At 42.2% G+C, this 15,368-nt stretch overlaps 1 long non-coding RNA gene across 6 annotated transcripts in view; it reads left to right on the forward strand.

Annotated features, from left to right (window-relative positions):
- Positions 1 to 15,368, forward strand: part of LOC116426499 (uncharacterized) — a 211,494-nt gene that overhangs the window by 33,130 nt on the left and 162,996 nt on the right. Inside the window, exon 3 of one of the 6 annotated variants that reach the window (XR_004234919.2) lies at positions 2,974 to 4,446. The exons of the other annotated variants lie outside the window; for them this stretch is intronic. This is a non-coding gene — a long non-coding RNA (uncharacterized LOC116426499). Of the gene's footprint in view, positions 1 to 2,973; positions 4,447 to 15,368 lie in introns of those variants that run through there. 6 annotated transcript variants of the gene reach the window in all.

Below are 15,368 nucleotides of genomic sequence, written 5' to 3' on the forward strand. Positions count from 1 at the left end.
CATACGTACAAAAATGTCACTGTCACTACAAAACTTATTTGTCCCTGATGAAATTATATTATTCCTCCCATTTCTTTATTTATTTCTCAATTCGAAACAGTGGTTTTTCATACCTTCCCAGAAAATCAGACAATCTATCTCAGTAATCCAATTCACAATTCATGAACTCATACAAATTACTCTTCTCATCAGTCTAATATGAACTCCTAATCTCCTCAAACGGTGGACATAAACCTCCATTTAATTCAGTACAATGTTTAAAAAAGCAAACTACCCAGAAATGATCAGAATCCAAGCTCCTTCCAACAACGATTACCAAATGCGACACTTTCGTTTCATCCTGAAAGTTAAAAAACCCGTATTTCTCGGTTTACCGGAATTATCCCGCTAATGGGGGATGATCGGTATACTTATACCTCGCCGGGTAGATTATTCGAAGTTTTCCGAGGCCGATGTATGCGTTGGCCGGTAGATCCGTTTTCATCGCGTCGGCTCAATTCGACTCGTAGCTGGTGTGTGTTACGAAGAGAGGTTCGTCCTCGGCCGTCACATTCGAACTGCCGCTGCACAGGCGTGGGCCAATCAGCCGCGAGGACCACGCGTCGCCGGCCAACGGGAGCGTAGCTGCGCCGGAAGTACGCTGCTCCGCGCCATTGCTGCACAGGCGGGGCATCCCGCGAAAACGCGGGATCGATTCCCGCGCAAAAAGCCGGCCAATCGCAGCACCCTCACTCTCGAAACTACGGACTAACAATCGGAACTCTACCTTCGCCCCATTCCTGACCGTTCGGTTGGCCGTGCCCGCGTCCACGCGTTTTCCTGGACAACACAACGCGACGCGGCTAGCATTAACATTAATTAGAAGAGGTATCGATGGTCTTCTTTGAGACAGTCAAGCCGGTACCACAAATATTACCATCGCGTTTGAAGCCTCTCGCCATTCAGCTTCTTGCAACTTGTTCACTTGATCATTATCCAGGATTTGCTGTCACTTTAACTGAAAGGTGGATTCGTTGCGTCGATTTAACGGCGATTGCGGTGGAGCTGAAGCCGAGGCAATTTTTTAAAGGTGTTGGGGTGGAAGAGTGTAGGATGTAGGGTGAGCTTCGCTTATTAGCGTTGTGTCTATCATTTGGGACTAGTGGTTATTGAAATAAAATTTGGTTGTAACGATTAAATAGGATTATTTTATCTTGGCTAATGTTATTTGAGTAATCACGTATTTGAAAAGTAATTTCATCAAAAGAATAATGATGTTTCCTCAGCGCGAACTATCGGACGATAGAGGAGATGTCAAAAAAAAAATGTAGGTGTTGAGGATCACTGCTGACACCTTATATCGCGTGAAACTATTTTTATTCCATTGATTGAAAAGAAAGTTTGTGTTGTAGCTTGCTTTGATGGTGTCTGAATGAAAGTGGTCTGTTCTATTGCGTGTTCTAATTAGATGTTACCTCAGGTTTAATTTAGTCTTTAAAGACTTCTTGAACAGCATTTCCGCAACATTTGGAAGTCTTGGATCCTTCTATTATGGGAATACAAATTGGCCAAGTTACATATTGATCGTCATAAGTCGCCAGGTCTTCCAGTGTCCACGCCACCAAGTACGCCTCGTTAACTTTAATCAGTGATTAATGGGTTCGCAACGCTTTCGGATGCCCCTCGGACGTACCTTGCATTGATCATCGATTGGCTAGTCCCACGGAACACTTATCATGTTGTCGATGAACAATTTTCATGTCACGTGTAGTCTGCGAACAACGAATAATAGAACGAACTCTCTTACGAGTCATAGACCAGTATCTTTGCCTCGTTGCTGGATATTACAACGCTGAGCCTTATTTTTTCTCCCTTCACTGAGTAGCCTTACGACGCGAATCGCAGCCGAGTACGCGATGCTGACGTTAATTAGGAGTCGCGCAGGTTCTCTATGACGTAACGGACACCTCGGACTTAAAGCTTCCTTCGCGCAGCCCGTCCGTCCCGTGCTCTCTTGCGCCAGGTAATAACTTGGCTAACCAATAGGATATCGGCGCTTTCATATTGCTTGGATAGTAGATTGTTACAGACCGTGACCGATCAGACACCTGTTCCATCAAGAACGTTGCGGGACGTAACGGCTACTTGGACGATGAAAAATTCTAATCACGTAAACACTTACGACAGATCTACTTTTTGCAATCAAATATTAACGTTACGGACATCCTACGACATGGCCTATACCTTTGGAATATTTAATAAGCGCAAACACGGTTCCCTCTAATACCGATTTCGTTGTTCTGAATGATCAGTGGATGAGCCAGAATTTCCAATCGATTTATATTACGGGTGGTTTAGAGGCGGCGATCGATAACGGGGCGTGCGAAGCGAATAAAATTCGCCGGAAACGTATAAACGGAAGTGCGGCATCTAAATCGGGCGTGTTTAATTTCTTTTTATCGTTGTCGCGTCCGCGGTCGTATTTCAATGGAAATAATTTTTAACCGGTTCGGTGGCCGGCGGTTCGTGTCTTAAAACGTTTCGTGACGAAACAATCGTTTTAATGGTCGATATAATGCAGAAGGCAACTGTTATTCACTTTTAGCGGTTTTCGACATTAGCGCACGGTAAACAAAATGGCCGACCCCCTTTTCGGACCCCCCTTGCCCGGTCGCGATCGATGAAAATGGTTGCCTAGCTGCGGCCAGAATTTTGCTGCGCGATATTCCGCCCAATATTTCGACCTGCATTCTCTCTCTTTCCTCTTCTCTTCCTGTGCCTCTCGCCCACTTCCTCCCTCTGTCTCTCTTTTCTCCTCTCCCCCCACTTTTTCTATTTTCGGCAACGATGATTTAATTACATCGATTCGGTGCCATCTTTCTTGTTCGCTCGGCCGATTCGTCGTGTTACTTAACCGACGGCTTGAATTTTATATGCCGACGTCGCGGTGGACTGCGTTTTCGGGTAACAGTGAAAAATATTTTTCGGTAACAGGTAAGTCACGCTGCATCGAACTTCAAGGGCAACTGATGTCGAATGCGTCGCACCAGCCGTTGGAAACACGTCGATGTTCATTTTTCATCGGTCAAGCTGATTACGGGCTTATTCTCCGCACGGCTCACGATTGATCGAGTCGCGGAGAAAGCGGTACTTTTTATTCACTATCGTTGCTATTATTTACAGTGCGCATTTGTATTGACGCACAGAATGATTAGTTTGCGTTGCAGTTTTATATAACCAGCGAACTATTTATTTCTTGCAGAAATAGGTTGAGTTATCCAAGACAGATATATGTTGTGTTAGTTTAAATTTGAAATTGCTTTCGGTGCACTGTGATGAAGAGATCTTCCGTAAGCAACTTTGTTGATTATACGGTTAGGAAAACTGTGCTAAGTTTGTTTTTAAACAGTGTAGGAGTGTTTACCGGAAGTTGCACGAGAGCGGTCTCGTTCTGATAAACGATAAATGTAGGTAATTGGTAATTGTAATTTCTATGTACACTAACTAGGAAGTGTAATTACAAGAAATTGTGATGTACACAGCTTAAGTAACCTTATATCTTGAGTATATCTGGCTATAAAACCAACGTCAGTTTCATAATTAAATAACAAGTTTCATGTTAAAATTAGAGATGGTACATTATCCATTAAAAGTTGTAGTTTTCTTATGTCATGAGTGGTTTTCAAAGTAGATGCATCAGAACTCAGGGAATTTCTTTAAATGATCACAAGTGGTGAATTTATTATACTCGAAACAAAGGAAATAATCCTAATCCTTGAACTCGACTAACCCTAGATGTAACGGACGAGAAAGTTATTAATAAATTCACCTCATTCATTCTTAATTATGAGTTCTGATTATTCTTCGTGCAAAAAGAAAATGTAATCATACTTAGCAGATATTTAAACTTTCATTTTAGCAAGTACTTATATATATATCAAACACGAGAATCTTATTTTCTAACGGATCATGTTAAAGAGGAAAAAGATAGACAATCTTAACAAATTTTAAAGGAGTCAGAAATTATTTCCTTTTTCTCAGTTCAAAGGTTTTCGATAAATCTGAATTGTCTCATGAAATTCTTAATTATAATACACACTGTTTATTACTTTCAAAAACTATTACTTTTATATCACGCATATCTTCCACATTAACCATAATGTTTCAACCTATCGAAAAGCTGAACAAAAATTCCCCATCGGAAACCTCCAAACGAGCCTCAAAAAAACATCGAAAAGGAAGGCACCAGCCCCATCGAATATCTCTTTGGAAATCATGTGGTGTTCATTGGAACTGTGTACTGTTACACTAAACACTTTATCCGAGTGAACGTGAATAGCCCTGCGATCGATGTTATTAACAGTGATCGTTGAATAGCATCGGTGGCTTTACGGTGTTATTCTTTGAAAGAGTCCTCGTGTAACAAGTCGATGAGCTATCGGGAGGTGACGAGGGGGGCGGCGTAGCGGAGCACGTTCAAAGTGAGCGTAATCACGCAGGATCGAAACCCGGGGACAGGGAAAGTCATTAATCGCGGATTGAAATATATCGCGAGTCGTCTCTAAATCGAATGGAAATATTAATCTGTGCGGCGGCGGCGGCCGCGCGTAATTATTCCTGCGGTCGAATTCAACTTCGTAATAATGTTCCAATTTTGGCGAGCGACGTCCCGACGCTCTGCTCCGAAGTCCGTGGACGCGGCCGGGGCTGAAAACGCCATGCCGGTCTGCGCATGCACGCCCGCTATTCGTCGGACTGTCCCATGGCTGACCGCTGTCTGTGAAGAACTACTTCTGGTTTTTCCCTGTCCGGGAATGCGTTTCGCCTGACGGTCACCTTTGCCGCGCACCCCCGTGACCGACGAAAAAGTTATGACGCCCGGTCTTGTGACCACCGAGCCACAAATTTATTTTCCACACGCGAAATGTCAGCCGCGCGTAAACGCGCTAAACTATCCTGCGAACTGCGATAATTCAATCCGGCCAACAACATGGGTTCTCCCGTTAATAAACAAATGCGATCGATCGATCGTTGTTAACTTCGCGCCCATTGTATCCTTGTTTGCCCGCGAAACTGGGAACCGCCGGGTTCACCGCCATATTGTCTGCGTTCATCGAAAAGTAATGTAGGATTCCCAGGAAAGATGGCGCTTTTTCGGTGATGGGTGGTAGCCCTAACCTATAAATTTCTAACTTATAAAGATCTAATCTATAAATCTCTGCGCGATTATGATTTATTTCGATTGGGTAAAACTGCGGTTGAAAGGTTTGATTTGTGTATAGCGACGTCGCCGTAAACCGCTAAACGCTTAAAAAATAATTTAAAAAGTAAGTATAGATTTTGATCTGATTGGTAATGCACGCTTTGAATCACATATCGATTCTAATTCAAAGTAATCCATGTTATACAAGAGAAAGTGAAAAAATATTGACGATACTGAACTCCAACGTTGGGAACCATTTACAACATTGAAATGGCTTCCAGATATTTGAGTTTTGGTCAGTGTGATCGAAAAATTTTGGTTGATCGAATTTCAACTTGCGTTTCACCGCTGGAAGATTATAATAACAGATTATTTTTTAAGCGGATTGTTACAGGCCACAAAAATGGATCGCTTAATATAGTGTGGTACGCAAAAAGCATTATTCATTTCTAAAATCGGTTTCCACCTTAAGAGTGTCATGCTGTGAATATGATGGAATTGGAAGGGAATACTTTACTCAAACTTCTATTAATCAATGGACCTATTAATCCCACCAATTACTGCCCTCAATTGGTCTAATTGAAATTTTTTATTTGATGACCTCATAATGTTTTATCGTGGTTAATAAGTCATTGATAAAAACGTTTATTCTATAGAGACTTGTAAAATACACATGTTTAATGCTTAAGTTTAATTGTTAATATATAATTATATATCTATTTAAAAAAAACGACTATAATTTTATACGAAATATTCCCACCTTATTTTTCGTGAATCGAATATTTCGTCCCAGTTTCAAAAACCGCGCGTCCTTCTCCAGACGTTCGTGTGTATACACGACTACCCAAAAGTTTGGAATTACTCTTAATATTTGTGACTTTTGAAAAAAAAAAAATATATTAAAATATCTTTTAGTTCACTAATGTTAGTTGGTTCACTAAGGTTTTCTATCCTACGGTCTGTTTGTTCTTCATTTTAGCAAGCAGTGCCATTCCACTTATTTTATCTAATTTACAATCCGCGAGTAGTTTTACTTACTAGAATTCCTACTTTACTTACTAGAATTCCGAGACATTCTCGTTTAAAATTATTTTATTGTACCGCGAGTGTCATAGTGTCTCCTCTCCTCGTTACATGAATGTCTTTCCACGACAAAAACATCATTAACAAAGAAGAAACTTACTTCCATGAGTGAAATATAATGTACTTTAAAGAGACAATTTTAAATGAACGCAAGTAAATAATTGTAATGTTACCATCAGTGCCCATATTTTTATAAAAGAAAAATTCCACGCTGCAATATACAAAATGAATACAGTTAAACATAACTTCACATTATTCGTCAATAATTTCAATAAATTAACATCGAAATAAAAGCAACATTGGAATTCAATTATATTTTCCACTCTATCATGTCTTTTACGTTTATACTCCACGGGAACGTACAAAGGTCTATATTTTACTCATCATTTCCTCACATCAATGTCCAGTGATTAAAAATCCCTCAAAATCTAAACAATCTATTTATCCCATCATAAAAAAGAATAGAAAAAGAAAAATCCAAGGTTTCTGTTCCTCAAACAACTAACTCCAAACTTGTCAAGCGGCGACGTGCGCGCGCACGCATATGTAGAAGAGTTTAATTGCCAGGATATCTTCGCTCAGCCCAGCCCCAAAGATCCTCACGGTTACGTATTGTATCCGGTCGGGGAACAGAGCGCTGTTCAAACTAAAGATACCGAGTTGCTATTTGAGTAAATTTCCGGGTCAACTTCATCCCCAGATTGTTTTCCATCGGGCGCCGGATATATTTTAGGCTTGTATAGTTCGGGACGTGCGCTGCTCGACTGCCGTGTGCCACGTGGAATCGCGGCTATCCGCTGCCGCCGGCCTTCCGCGAGGATTCTTACCTACGATCCTCGCGGCTCCGTGTACAAGGATCCCGTCGACTCGCGGCTGTTTGTTTGTTTACGATTCGAGAAGCATAATGAACCCCCGGCTGCCGTCTTCTACCGCCTATCTCTCTCGGGGGTTCTTCAACGACCCAGTCGTTCCTCCGTCTCGTTCGCTCCCTTATCTCCCTTTATTTTTCGAAAGCACCGAGTAAGTGACTAGGAAGAATGAGTAGTGAGAGAGGGTGGGCGCTGGCGGTCGGTGGGTGCGAGCAGGGATAGCGTGAAGATAGAGCGAGAGGGTAGCTAGAAGGATAGAAGGAGCGAGGACAAGAAGAGGGAGAAGAGGAGAGGAGCCTCCACTTCATCGACCGTGAGAGAGCTCGAAGAGGGCGAGGGGTAGCGGCGAACAGCCCGGCCCGGTGTGTTTCCGTCTGTCTCTATCGTGTACGTTCCGCGAACGTGCAGGGAGATGGTGGCTTGGAGAGGGTAGCACAGGGTGGAGGCTACGGCAGGACGCCATCTTCCTTGAAAATCGATCCTTCGACCCGACGCGCCGGGCTCCTTCGCGGCATTACCATCTACCGTTCTCCTCTTTTTCTGTCGCTGACATCCTTCTTCCACTCCGCCGACCCGTTTTTCGATTCTAACATTTAAATTTCATAAATGATCAAGGTGGAAATTACGAAAAACGGAAGACGAGCAGTGGGAACAGCTAGAATCGTGTTATTTCGAGTGTCGGTAGGCCAGGAAGGGGTAGCGTAGAAGAAACCGGGTGGTCGCAAGAAAACCGGGGTGAAACGTAGGAAATACACCAACTGGGGTATCGTTGAAGAGAAAAGATACGAGGGCGGACGTAGAAGTGGAAAGGCGAAGTGGCGAAGGCGGGTATCGTGTGTTGGTGGTGCCGTGGATGCAGCGTCGCCAGCGGAGCGCCGTTGGTACTGTCCACCAGGCTTGGGCGCCGGTTTCTATCTGACAGGGTATTTTTGTGGGAGCCTGGCTACCCCCGTTTTCCAACCCCCCGTCCCCGCCCGACACCCGTCGACCTGCCGACCCGTCGCCCGTCGCCCGTCGCCCGTCGCCCGTCGCTTCCCCGTCTCTCTCTCCCGTTCTACCTCGAGCATCTCTGTCTTCTCTGCTCCGGTGCCTCTCGCCCTCCCCCGGCGACTTGTTATCCTGCTGGTTTCCACGTGACGTCAGCGGGGGAAGCGGACCAATCGGAGCGCGGTCTGAATTATGGAGCGAGATGGCGGGCACCGAGCGACGAGGTGGGACGAGGACGGTGAAGGGTGAGCGTGGGTGGCTATGGAACAGAGAAAGAGAGAGGAGAGAGGCTGATGCAGGCCGGATTACGCTAGCCTGGACTCTGGACAACGTGCAACCCCTCGACGACGTCGACGACGACGACGTCGACGTACAAGACTTTTCCAGGGGTTATTTTGTTTGGTAGAGCAGAATTACCAATGTTGTTTTCCATCTACCCTCTACATAGGTGATGTAGATGTGCTCGCAAGGGGAAAATAGATCTCGGATCGATAACCCGGACAAAATAGGGAGCGCAGGATTGTCCGGGGTTTTTCTATTCCCGTCACCGAAACGGCAGGGTAGAGACACGTGTCTCGTCGACACGCGCGGGATGTGCCGCAATCACCTTTCACTGTGTCCGCTTTCACCGAGGAAGAAGGAGAGGCTCGGCCACGGAAAAAAAGGAGAGGGCTACGCCTCTGATAGTTGCTGCGCGCGTAATACGTGCCGCGTGCACCGGCACGACGTCGCGCCGCTTCGAAAGTTGGTCCGCGAAAGGCGCCGCGTGTGTGCATGCTGCGAGAAACGAACGTGGTCATCTTTCTTTTTTTTTGTTTCTCTCTCCCTTTCTCTCGCCCCATTCGTTCTTTTCTCATCCGCTGCGCCGCCCGACCAGCCTCCATCCCGCTCGCCCCTTGATCCTTCTGCCTCGCGTGGGAGAACGAGGCGTTTCTTACCGCTTTAATACGCGGCGCACCGTGCTGCACGATATGGAAAAGACTCTCTCTTTCGCCGCGGAAAATGTCCTGTTGTCGGACGACGCACCTCCTGCGTGCACATCCGCTTTGACTGAGCCCGCACGCTCCCGTCTTTCGACGGTTCGATCTTTAATTTCACTAAGATTCCGTGGCTTTTTGTTTGGGGTTTCTTTTGTACACCGAGTGTTTCGTTTTTCTTGACAGTAATGAATAATTTTGTTCCTTTCGATGACTTGGAGAGGGATCTAAGCTGAATTCTATGATTGTGAACATTTTTGGAATTTGACACTAGATAGTCAATCTTGGTAAAAGTCAATTCTGAAAGCTAGATAATTCTTTTTATATTGTAGTGTACCATTTTGTGTACATGTTGAGTCAGTTTGAAAAATTAGTTGTCCTTCGTGTATTTATTTGTATTTTTGTCAAGCATGTTATATTACTATTATTGAAATATTTTATTACATAAAAAGCGCTTTATTTTTCAAAAAATGTTCCCCCGGCCTTACAAAGTTTGGCCGGGGGTAGGAATACAATAGCGCCTTTACGGCGAAGGCTAATTGATTATAAATTACTACCATAGGTATTTAAGACATATGTATTAATGCTACGTGGGTATTAGAGTAATAAATAAATAAATAGATTAATAAGTGTGAACATAACGTAAAGAATAAAAAATAAATAAATAGATGTAAAGTTAAATAAAATAAAATAGACAAATAAATAAATAAATAATAAATGAATAGATGCGTGACTAAGTGGTTCGGAGGAATAGTGTATAATATGTTACATAGCCCACCTCGTATCATGAGTATACCCTAACGTAGTACATTAGTAATCTAATAATAAGAAAATATATATCTATTGAAGATTAAAATCAAAGATTAGAAAATTAAAGACCAAAATATAATTCTGTAATACATATATATAATAATAATATGTATATAGCTTTGCAGTCGAAGAATAAACGATTACCTTTGTATATTCTCCTTAAATGATGCATCTGCACGCTTTGATAATCACGTTAGTATTTGTCTCTATTGGGAGTCATTATTGTACACAGCTTATATAGAACCGCCAGAAACAAATCTATCAATATTAGGTCAGGTGAATAGGCGGACCATACAATTTTATTTGCGTCTTTTCCAATCCATCGTCCTGGAAATAGTCATAGCATGATATTCAGAGTGTATTTAATACTGTACCTTATAATTTGTTTCATTAAAAACAAGCACAAAAGTTACTTTACTGTTAATAATATCCCAGCATGAAAACGAATTATATAATCATGACAGGAGTAAATTAACTGTAAAGATTAAATGTTCATACATGCAAAATAATATTTCCCTTTAATTGATGTGAACCGAATAATATTTATGTTCATTGAATCCAATTTAATGTTTCCACTGTGGGTCTTCACCAACATTCTAAATCGGGGGTTAAATCTTGTGAGTTTAGGGGTATAAAAATAATTAAACATTTATCAATAAAATTGGTAGAAAATCATTCTTTTACTCGTATAATATTTATAATATTACAAAGTATATTTCTGAAACACAATTAAAACTTAACATAATTCTCTTCCTGTTTCCCTTTTCTTTCCAACAATATACTCAAAACTTTCACTCCAAGCAAAACAAAAATCGCACATACTGCATAAATAGAATAGCATATTTTCACTTCAAACAAATTTAAGCCTGCATTAGACTATTATATCTCCAACACAATTACAAAATTAGTCTGTCAACGAAAGCTAGAAACAAACATGGTTCCCACTCCTTCTCCACTCAACAGCGCACACTCCGCACTCTCCACTCCAAACAAAAATTACACACTAAACGTACAGTACGAAACCGATACCACGCTTCCACTCCAAACAAATTCGGAACCTCGTGCAAACGCGAAATTCGAGTGTCCCAATCATCTAATTCCAAAACAATGAAACGCACGCGGGTCAGAAGGAAGCCGGGCAGCAATGGTGTATCCCCCGTACGTCACACGCACGGTTTTCCAGTTTTTGGCGAGTAGTTGTCCTCGACAGAGAAGGACAAAAAAGCCGGAGGAGATTCGAAGGAGCGAGGGTGTATAGATAGAAATTTCAGGGTGGGGAAGGAGTGACAGAGAGGCAGCGAGAGACGGGGAGAGCTGGGAACGGAGAGTAACATAAAGAGAGCGACAGAGATGGAGAACAAGATAGCACGGTTGCAAGCCGTAACCCGGTCAGAGGGAGCGAGAGGGAGGCGCCCGTTGAACGGAGTACGAGGACCAGCCACCAGAGAGAACCATGACCGTGTCTGTCCGTGTGTACACGTTTTCATATAACGCCCTGGTATTGGGGGAAACTTCGCAGCGCTTCCATATACGTTTTCGCGAAGCTTTATCGCGCGTTCGCGAGCGCTCCCGCTGCACACCGAGTCGCACTGATGACCGTTCTCTGTGTTGGTGCCATGCTCCCGTTTCTTAGTGTGCTCGCAAAAACCCGTCTGTACACGTACACACTCGCAACACGCCGACGATATATACGGTCGGATGGGATTTCGGAGTGTATCCGTGCGACCGTCACACTAGGACAGCCCCTACACGCACACCTAGGGGCATAGAGCGGAGGCGCACGCTCTCGCACAAGCGCAGGGTAGCCCATAGTTTCGGAATGGTCCGTGTGTCAGCGTGTTCGCCCGCGCGCGCTCGAGTTAGAATCCGAGCGGCGGGGGTGGGTCGAACTCACGTGAGGTGCGCGCGACGCTGTAGAGAGGTTCTACACGGGTCGGCCGGGTACAGTGGGGCAGGGGCGGGTGAACAGGGTAGAACTGAACCGAAGTGGAACGAGGGGTTGAACGAGGGATGGGGCTAGGGGGCTGAGGGGGAAGTAGAATATCCGCGCGGAAGGGGGGGTAGCTCGGTTCAACTCGACGCGGGAGAGCGAGCCGGGTACCGGTGGGGGTTGCGGCACGCTACGGGGTGGTGGTTGACGACGAACGAACGAACACCGATGACTTATTAGCAGAGTGCAAGTTGGCCGCGTGTTTGTGAACTTTCGAATAAATGTACGTACGCGGCGCCGCCGATGCCGTCGCCACCGGCTCCGCTCGAACGAATGACAGAGAAAGAAAGGAAGGAAGAAAGAAAGGGGATGCGCTGCCTAGGCGCTGAATCTCTCTCTCGGTTTTTTCGTCTCCTCTCCTCTATCCGCGGATCTCTCCCTCCGTGTCTCCTCGGCCCGAGGAAACTCCGACGATCACGCGCTACCTTCCGCGAGTTTCTTTCTTTTTTTTTAGTTTATTTTTGTCCCTTTCTACCCTGTCTCTCTTCTGTCCCCTCCGTCGCGTGTATGTATCGGCGTGACTGGAATCGTGGATAGGTTTTATAGGTACGAACACCACCGATCAACCCTTTCACCTGTGTTTGTTCGGCCAGATGCGAGAATTGTTATTAATACCCAGCCGATTCTCCGTTACATGCATGCGTCTTCTTTTGCAACTGTACCCGACCGACCCGGTTCGACGGGCCGTTGATCAAGTTTGTCTCGTCGAATGTATACGGAGCCATTGCATCTATTTCCTCCTTTCTTCTTCTCCTTCTTTTTCGTCTACGCCACCCTACTGGATCTATCTGGCCTCCCCTCTTCTTCCTTGTCGGGTTTTCTAGTTTCTCTCTTCCTCTCTACCCCGATTTTCCTTTGCTTTTTCGTGGTGGTACGTGCTCATCCCCGAATCGGATCGGCCGTGAGATTAGCGGCGCAGGGGGTAGCGTGGCGTGCACGAGCGGAGATGAACGGGGTGAGAAAGGAGGATGATTTCGCGCGGTTTTCGTGGGCTACGCCGGACCGGTCGCTTTTTATTTCGATACGGGCACCGGCGGACGTGTCGCGCGATTCAATACACGCCGCGACAACGCTGTAAGACACTGCGAGACTGCGGTGGAAGGAGTGGTCCGACAGGTGAAGCTGGCTGAAGTATTGTTGGAAAATAATACTTTTGCGAATTTTTCTTACAGGGTGTTGGGGCAGTTTTGGAAAGTTTTTGTTAGTGAAAGCATGGATAAATTGGGACTTGTAATTCTGCTTTTGTAGTATATATGTATTGATGTGTTAATATATATGTAATATAGAGGTTGAATTAAAATATTTAACTGTATCATAATTATCGTTACGACTGAAATAAATTCGTATTTTATACTGGAGAACTATGTTAAATTGACTGTTGAGATAATTGTGTTTTAGTAGATTCGTACAAAGGGTAATAAAGGGTTATAACAATATAAAAGATCTTGAAATATTTAGAAAACCGTTATTATCTATGAGAAATAGGTAAAATAAAAATGTATAGAGCAACGCGGATGATCTCGTAGAAAATGAAGAAAGGATCATTTTGTGTAATGCGTTTTAATTTTTATGACAATATAAACTACCATTTTTATGATTTGAGAAAGACGAAGTCATAGTAGAGGGGCGGTGAATGGGTGGCGGCGGTGTTAGGATATGGGCGGCAATGGGTGTCAGGGAAAGACAGATATGAAGTTTATTCCTAGAACAATGAACAGCGGAATATATGCAGATATAGTTAAAGTACAATTATCCAAATATGCTCGTAAAGTCGTGACCCGAAAGTTCATTTTTCAACGGGACAATGCAGCTGTGGATATTACAAAGATGAGAACAGACTATTTCGAGGATATCGTAGTAATTATGTTTATTAAACATTATGTGTAATTCTTTGCAACTGTTTATAGTTTAGGAAAGATATTCCAAAGAAGAATAGTTTAATAATTCGAAGGAATTAAAAGTACGCTTCAAAGAGAAGTAAAGATATGTAAATAAATAAAAAAAATCACTATTAAAGTCTTTACCAAAGAGAATGTTAGAGGTTATAAAATATAAAGGTGCCAATAAGATGTGATCAATAAAATATAAAGTGTCACACTATAAATAAATAATAAAAATAAAGTGTATCTATTGATTTCTTTCAAGAAACATTACCTGTCTTATAACTTTATCGAAGAAGACCTTGTGAAGGAAATAATAACTCTCTATATGTATAGGTACAAGAAAGGCAAATTTTCTTTTATAATTTGAATTTCCATAGCTTTCAAAGCACTGCTACTAAACGTCAAATAATAAGAATAATATTAAACGTACGATATTAAAATGTACGTTAAATGTACAAAATTTTGTTTACATAGCAAAAGGAAGAAAAATGAAATTAATGCGGTTAATGATCTGAAAAATAGAAATACTATTGTGGTGCAAATTTTGTTAGTGATATGGAGAAGTGATTTTGTAATTTATAATTATTTATCAAAGTATCTTGTAGTATTACTAATCATGGTGATCAGAGATAAGTGTCGTAAGTAGAGCTTAACAGTTTATTTTATACGGAGAAATGATTTTATAGGAAAACTAATGAAACATTGACCACGGGATAGTGTTGTTTGATCATCGATAATCATTCGGTTCAGTGACTTCGGTAACTTATTGTAGTAACGTTTTTCGGATTACTTTTTACCGTGCAAATAACGTATTAAATGTACGAGAATTAAATTATTTGATCAGTTTTAATTTTAAATGACAAGCATAATTATGTAGTATATACAAGTATAAAATTAAAATAGACAATGGTTATCAATTGAATATTGTATGCATAACGCTTTGAAAAAATTATTAAAAAATGATAATAATATTTTAGGGTTTTGAATTAGCGAATATGCCGAAAAAAATCGAAAATATTCATATATCTCATAAAATTAACATTCATTTCATGATCAGTTATAAATATGTACAATTTAAAGTAGGGATGATATAAATGAATGAATAGTATAAATATAACGCGAGGTTATGAATTTATAATGGTAATACTATAAAAGAATAGAATATGAGGAATGAAAACCGGTCGAATTTTGTTTGATACTATCCAATTATTATGCTTAAATTAGATTGTTCTAAAACACGATAAAATTCATTGTTAACCCCGGAAAGTGCGAATGTTTTTAAATAAAATTAAGGATGAACAAGTTGAATAATTATTTTCCTTGTTTTCTTTATACAGATCATTGGAAATCCCATCATATTTGTACAATTTCAAGAACGGTTGAATGTATTGATTTCATTCAGTTTCACAATAGCTGGAATAAACAACAAAAAATGTTGGGCAAAGGAAGTGGGGTAAAAAAGTTGCTTTTATTTAATGAGAAACTTGTCGGATTATAAAATCGTGGAAAACAAATAATAATGAATGGTCTTGTTGGCGCGCTTCTCGAATCGCGCATTTCAGTAATCGATATATACGAAACGTGCGC

This window comes from Nomia melanderi, chromosome 8, assembly GCF_051020985.1.
Source record: "Nomia melanderi isolate GNS246 chromosome 8, iyNomMela1, whole genome shotgun sequence".
In the NCBI taxonomy this organism is placed as follows: Eukaryota; Metazoa; Arthropoda; class Insecta; order Hymenoptera; family Halictidae; genus Nomia; species Nomia melanderi.